Source organism: Melopsittacus undulatus, chromosome 1, assembly GCF_012275295.1.
Source record: "Melopsittacus undulatus isolate bMelUnd1 chromosome 1, bMelUnd1.mat.Z, whole genome shotgun sequence".
NCBI classification, from domain to species: Eukaryota; Metazoa; Chordata; class Aves; order Psittaciformes; family Psittaculidae; genus Melopsittacus; species Melopsittacus undulatus.
Window position 1 is genome coordinate 44,357,279 of NC_047527.1, and position 7,821 is coordinate 44,365,099.

A 7,821-nucleotide genomic window follows, 5' to 3' on the forward strand; every position below is an offset into this window, starting at 1 on the left:
ATCCAGAATTATAACTGCCTTTCATTTGTGTAACATGCAATTCACAGTATACTATTCCAGAAACCAACAGAGCCACCTGCAGAGAATCAAATGACCTACTGGAATGAAATCCTCACTGTCATGTGCAAAATTATAAAATGTGTAATAGTTGTCCCTTCTTTTGATTGACTCAATCAAGCATTTCCCGTGGAAAACTCCTTACAAGAAACTTCTCGCAACAGGCACTATAATCTCTCAAAGTTGCATTTGAAGTATTAAATGCTCTACATTATTTCACTATGAGCAGCTTCCTCAAATCCAGTCATTATCTTCTCCAAATGCATCCTTTAAAAACATTCAGGTTTCAGATATGGTGTCTTGTCTTGTTGATTCTCTGGCCTTTTTCCTACCCACTTATTCTTTCTTACTGGCTTCATTTTCTAAACTTCAGTCCTTTTTTTCTTCTAACATACTGAAACTTGGACATAAACATTTCTTTTTTTTTTAATAAATAGCTGTCTGAAACATGTGAGGACAAAGTTAGGAGTAAAATCAAAGCCTCTCACCTCATGTCTTTTGCCTGTGCCTGGGAAGATAGATCTGGAAATCAAATCCTTCCTGAGGACAAATCAGTAAACATCTGTCACAGGACTGACATAACATGGCTGTCATCTGACTGCATACTCTGGAGGGCTGCTGCTAGCAGTACAGAAGGAACCAATTAAGGACATAAGCAGAAAGCAAATAAAAAAGTTACAGTACCAGTTTGGTGCAAGCCACCACATTCCTGTCCAATTCCCTTTACTATTTTCTGTCTATTTAAGTAGGGTGTACATGAATACTCTAGAAAATCTTCCCATCCTTACCCTTTTCTCAGACTTTGAGTTGAAGGTATCCTAGACACAAGTACCACTCCTGCTTCGAGTGACATTCCAAATAAATCCCGTTACAGCCTCTGTGCTCACAGGCTGTTATAAATACATTCTTATGATGCTCTGGGCTGAGGAGAGAGGGATCAAATTCAGGTCTTCATTTGCAAGTGTTGTCATAAGAAGTATTTTTTCTGAAATGAATGGGATATTCCTCTGAGCCTGAACACTGTGACAACTGAGTATGTATGTGTTAGCAAAGCAGAAAGCTCTATTAGAGACAAGCGCAAAGAAACCACTATTCACGAACTCAGAGGAGCTTTGCACAATGAAATCTTTTTTGTACTTTTTTTCTCTTTTTTGTGAGGGGAGAGTGGGGTGGAAAGGATTATGAGTTAAAGAACGCCTCAGTTCTCAAGTATAATTTTGAAGAAAAAGAGAACAGAAGCTTTTATTTTTTATTAGTGCTCTCTTTCTCATTCCTATAATATTTAGCATTGCTGCAAGGGTATGCAAGTGTATCATCACTTGAATCAGCAGCAGTTTTGGTGCTCCAACTGGCACCAGAGCAATAATCTGAGAGTCGAATACTCAGGAAAAGCAGATTTTTTGTTACATTTAAGTCTCCTCCAAAACTGGGATGGGTCACAGCAGTTTCACTGAGTTGCTTTAGCATACCGGCTCATCACAGCTATCATGAAATTTTATTGGAGTGTTTTAATTATCCATAATAACCCCAGAAAATCTCCTTTTTCACTTGGCAAAGATTTTTCGAAGCTATGAGTTTTAGTTTTGTTACAATTTTTAAAATAAGAAAATTAAAGGGTACACCAAACAGGGTGCTTTACTCCAATTACTTTAGGGACTAAAATCTTGCAAAACAAAAAACATACTTAAACTTGGTCCCATTGAAATCAATAATGAAGTTAGGCTGGCTTCCTTAGATACAGGACTATTTTCCTCAGGGTGAGGGCAGAATGATCTGAGTCAATATATATTCTCTCACTACGTTACCTTGTAATGAAACTTATACTACGGGCTAAAATTGCATCTGTGTTTTAAAAGTAAGTGTTGTGGTGATAGTTTTGTTACAATCTTGACGGCCTAAGAACATAAGTAAGGCATTATTTTATAAGGCAAGGCACTATATTTATTAGACTGGAAAAAAAGACAATCTTTTGAGTACACAAGCCTTTCCTGTTAGCATAATTCCTTGTATTTTAGCTAGCTGTCTGGGATGATGTTGAGAATTATGTTCTCAGTTTCAGTGATATATTCATTGCTAATCGAATTATCAGTCAGTTGAAAATGTATATATATATATGCAGCAAAGACACCTGTATCCTGGTCTCATTTAGTTCTCAGTGTCTTATCTAACACATTTTAATAATAATTTACCACAATTTGAAGTGACTCCTTTGATTTATACAGATGAGGGTTCTAGACACCTTTCTTTTCTATTTGTTTCTCATTCTTTTTAATTCCAACTTCTTTCTCCTTAACAGAGATTGAAAGATAAGGAAAATTTGGAGGAGATGAGGAAGGAAATTATTTGACTAGATAGGTGAGATTAGCAATCTAAAATGTCGTAATGCAATCTTCTGAAAGAATTTCTATTTTTTCTTTGTTTTTCTAATTTTCTCAGTTCCACGTATCTCAAGGATAAAAAAACATTTGTTTCTTCTATTGATCATCAAAAATGTGAGATTTTCCTATATATAAACCACCAGAATTTTTCATTGCTTTATAGTTCCTTAGACAGCATATGATTCAGAAGCTCAATCTGTAATAGCCTGACACTGCCAGTGTCATTCTGACAGATATGATGCTGCCCAGTAATCACTCAGGTTGAGAAGTTGTGCACTTTAGCTTTGCCAGCATGATTTCTGCTTACCAAGATCAACACACAGAAAAGTGGACTGTTTGGGTTGCCATTCCATTTGGAATAATTTAAGAAACCATTTAAGAAACCATTTAACCATTTGTAATCATGAGATGGTCAAGTTCAAGATCCTCAAGACAGTGAGAAGAGCGTGCAGCCAGCTCACTGCCCTGGACTTCAACAGAGCAGACTTCGGGCTCTTCAGGAACCTGCTTAGTAAAGTTCCATGGGAAATAGCCCTAGAGGGCAAGGGGGTCAAAGACTGTTGATATGCAAGGATCACCTGCTACAGGCTCAGGAGTGTTGCATCCCAACTAGAAGGAAGTGCAGCAGGAGGGCTAGGATACCTCCTTTGATGGATAAAGAGCTGCTGAGAAAACTTCGAGGGAAAAAAGAGCCTTATAAAAGGTGGAAGCAAGGAAAGGCAGCCTGGCAAGAATACAGGGATGTTGACTGGGAAGCTAGGGACCAGGTTAGGAAAGCTAAGGCCCAGTTAGAATTAAACCTGGCTAGGGAAGTGAAAGGTAACAGGGATTCCATAGGTACGTTGCAAATAAAAAACAGACTAGGGACAATGTAGGCCCCCTCCGGAAGCTATCGGGAGAACTGGCTACCCTGGATTTGGAGAAGGCTGAGTTTCTGAATGACTTCTTTGCCTTGGTCTTCACTGGCAAATGCTCTGACCACACCACCCAAGTCTTGGAAGGCGGATGCAGGGACTGTGAGAATGAAGACCTTCTGCTCACTGTAGGAGGGGATCTGGTGTGAGATCCTGTTAAGAACCTGAATGTGCACAAGGTCATGAGACCTGATGAAATCCATCTGTGGGTCCTGAAGGAGCTGGCAAATTAAGTTGCTAAATCACTGTCCATTATATATGAAAAATTGTGGCAGTCAGGTGAAGTTCCCAATGACTGGAAAAAGGGAAATATAACCCCCATTTTCAAGAAGGGGAAAATGGATGACCCGGGGAATTACAGACCAGTCAGTCTCACCTCTGTGCCTGGAAAAATCGTGGAGCAGATTCTCCTGGAAGGCATGCTAGGGCACACGAAGAATAACAAGGTGCTTGATGACAGCCAGCATGGCTTCACTAAGGGGAAATCCTGCCTGACCAATTTGATGGCCTTCTATGATGGGGCTACAGAACTGATGGACAGAGGTGGAGAAGTTGACGTCATCTACCTGGACCTGTGCAAAACGTTCGACACTGTCCCACACGACATCCTTGTCTCTAAATTGGAGAGACATCAGTTTGATAGGTGGATCACTCGGTGGATAAAGAACTGGCTGGATGGCCGCACGCAAAGAGTTGTGGTCAATGGCTCAATGTCCAGCTGGAGACCAGTAACGAGTGGTGTCCTTCAGGGATCGGTGTTGGGACCGGACTTGTTCAACATCTTTGTCGGTGACATGGACAGTGGGATTGAGCGTGCCCTCAGCAAGTTTGCCAATGACACCAAGCTGTGTGGGTCGGTTGATATGCTGGAGGGAAGGAATGCCATCCAGAGGGACCTTGACATGCTTGTGAGATGGGCTGATGCCAGCCTCATGAAGTTTAACCATGCCAAGTGCAAGGTCCTACACCTGGGTTGGAGCAATCCCAGGCACAGCTACAGGTTGGGCAGAGAAGAGATTCAGAGCAGCCCTGTGGAGAATGACTTGGGGGTGGTTGGCTGGTGAACATGAGCCAGCTTCAGTGTGTGCTCACAGCCCAGAAAGACAACTGTATCCTGGGCTGCATCAAGAGGAGTGTGACCAGCAGGTCAAAGGAGGTGATCCTGCCCCTCTACTCTGGTCTCATGAGACCTCACCTGGAGTATTGTGTGCAGTTCTGGTGTCCTCAACATAAAAAGGACATGGAACTGTTGGAACAAGTCCAGAGGAGGGCCATGAGGATGATGAGGGGACTGGAGCACCTCCCATATGAAGACAGGCTGAGGTTGGGGTTGTTCATCCTGGAGAAGGCTGCATGGAGACCTCATAGCAGCCTTCCAGTATCTGAATGGGAACTATAAGGATACTGGTGAGGGACTCTTCATTAGAGACTGTAGTGACAGGGCAAGGGTTTAAAACTTAAACAGAGGAAGTTTAAATTGGATATAAGGAAGAAATTCTTTACTGTAAGGGTGGTGAGGCACTGGAATGGGTTGCCCAAGGAAGATGTGAATGCTCCATCCCTGGCAGTGTTCAAGGGCCAGGTTGGATGCAGCCTTGGGTGATATGGTTTAGTGTGAGGTGTCCCTGCCCATGGCAGGGGGCTTGGATCTGGATAATCTTGAGGTCCTTTCCACATCTAACTATTCTATGATTCTATAGGAAATACTGAAAACTTTTCCTTTTCAAAAGTAAAATAATCTTTTATTGGAGAAAATTAGTACAGAAATAAAAATTATTTTAGAGCCCAATCAACTTCCTTTGGGTGTGAAAGAAGCCTGTGAGGAGTGTGTGGATGCACTCTGAAGCAGCATTTGCAGTTTTCTGTCCCTCTTGTATGATGGAGGCAGCTGAAGGCTTGGACACTAATGTCCTTTGTGACATGATGGAGAGAAATCCAAATGAGCCACCCCATGACTTTCTCCCCTTCCTGCCATGCTCCTTGGTCTGGAATAGTACATGTTTATTCTGCCCTTATACTCTTCTCTGTATAGCCTCTCATCATGCCCATTGGTGGGAAGAAAACAGTAGGTTAAATGGACCATTAAGTCCATTAAAATTAGAACCTCAACACTAATTTTGCTGGCTTAAAAGCAAAATATGCATTTTCCAACTTGACATTCACATTTTATTTATAGCTCTGTTCTTATTATTTATGTTTTTTCTGCATACTTTTCTGATTATCTTGTTGATCTACTATATCCATATATTTCAGATATTCTGCATCTTCATCAAAAGGTGTTTTGCAGCTGTTATTCCTTTTTCCCTTCAGGAAGCACATTAAATTATCTATTTTTTAGGAATTCTTTTCTAAGTAACTTTAAAATGAACCATATGAGAGAACAAGTTTGTACAAAATGTGAGTTATAACAGGGTATGTACCACACCTAGGAGGAAGCTGATTCTCCAGGACTTAATTTTAAAAATACTTCCAAGTTATAATACTCATCAGACAATATTATTTTGCCCATCTAAGCTAAAATATTTGAGGATAAATCTTACTGGAAATTGAGCTTCAAGTGCTGGTCCAACAGCTATTTGACTGTAGGCGTCATGTTTCAAGGGAGGAATTTACATGGCCAAAGTTCATTCCCTGTTCTTTTTTTCCATTCTTTCTTCCAGCAAATGAGTCCTTCTAGCCTTCCCAAAAGGAGACCTATTATAAAATAAGTCTCACCAGTAAAAGTATGAAGTTACTTACCTCTTTTTAAAGTTTTGCAGTCTGGTTCAAACATCCCCATGTTGTACCTTGCTGTTTCTGCAGTGCGTTAGGTAGAACAGCTGAAAAATGAAAAGCCAGTAAGGGCTATTAAAGACTCAGGGCCTGATTTTGACAGTTTTCTGTGTTTAAAATCCATTAGTTTCATTACAGTGACACCTAATTTACATCAGTGTGAAAATCAAGCATTAGGTTTGCCTTGTATTTTTAGTTTTTATTTCTAATGATTTCAGAGATACTAGTGTATGATACTGTCAGACTAATGGAGCAAATTGAAGATGAGTGACCATATTTTATGCTATTGTATATTTAAAATAAATGTTTTCCATTTCTATAATTAAATCATGATATGTTTTTCCCCCACTGAAATGCTAATAGAGCATATGACCATCATAAACTTAATTTACTTGGTACATTGTGAAATGTAGCTTCCTTCCCAACAAGTTGAACTGTTCTAGGAAAAGGAGTGGAAATTTTCCTATGACACACTACTTCATAAACATATGATCAAAATGGCAACTAAAATAAAATTAAGTACTTCTTCAGTAACAACTGTGCTGAAAATCAAATTTCTGTCCCACTGAAGTCTAAAGACGAATTTGAGAATTTATTTTATATGAACATGATCCATTGATTTAAATCATTCACGGAAGTGGGATCAGAGATATATTGTAGAGGTGAAGTATTTTTGTAATTTGAGGAGTGACAGAATACACCCACTGCTCTCAGTTTTCAGTTAAAGGGAACCCAGACACATGCTAAGCCTTGGACCTAGACAGATGCCTCATTTTGTCAATGAGCCAGCACAGAACATTTTCATTTAAGACAATTCAAACTAATCTTAAATGTTTTATTAAATCTATTTTGAAATTAAGTCAGTGTCATTAAAAAATAAAATCATTTGATGATTAGCTTCTCCACTTGTAAACATTAGTTATTAAAATTACATTCAGCTACATTTACAATATATGTTAATATTGCCTTCAATTTATTACTTACAGACAGTACATCAGATCCAAATAAAAGGTACTGATAATCCAGACAAGATTGTTCTGGTGGTGATTGTTTTAGTTATAAACAAAACACAACTGATTTATTGAACTGCACTCAATTCCAGGGAATCTTTAGAAAACAGAACACTAAGTGACACTGTTTCCAATGTTAGCTTCTCTACTGAGTGTAAACTTCAGCAAAATCTTGGAAAATCAAAACAGTAAATCAATGAAATAATCTTCCCCACTCTTTTTTCCCTTCCTGTCATCTTTCTTTTGAGTTTCACCCATTTGCATATTTCACCCAAATCTCGTTATCGCTGCATTTGGCTACAGCACCCTTACACTCGTATGTTTCTCAGGGATAGTGGCCCAGTCTATTTGCTTCTGATTTACATTCGCATTATGCTCCCAGTTGTACATTCCTTTGCTTCAAAGTAGGAAGCAATAGGCATTTTCTTACACAACTCCATTTTTATTAGTTAACACGAAGATTGGGCTGCCTCAGTGTGATCTAGTGAAGACTTATCTGTTCAAGTTTCTGACAAATCTGTCAGAGACATAAGGAGGCCTCCTTGTAATTTTCTTACAGCAGAGTCTTTTCCTTATTGGAATAATCTCTTGTGTGCTATGGCAGGCATAGCTGGGAGTAGTGGGCAAAGAAACACGTCTTACAGAGCCAGCTCTTACAGTAGTATCTACAACATGTGCTAATGACCCAAA

The 7,821-nt window shown here is 39.5% G+C and overlaps 1 protein-coding gene across 1 annotated transcript in view; it reads left to right on the forward strand.

Annotated features, from left to right (window-relative positions):
• Nucleotides 1-7,821, forward strand: part of CCDC178 (coiled-coil domain containing 178) — a 154,259-nt gene that overhangs the window by 145,031 nt on the left and 1,407 nt on the right.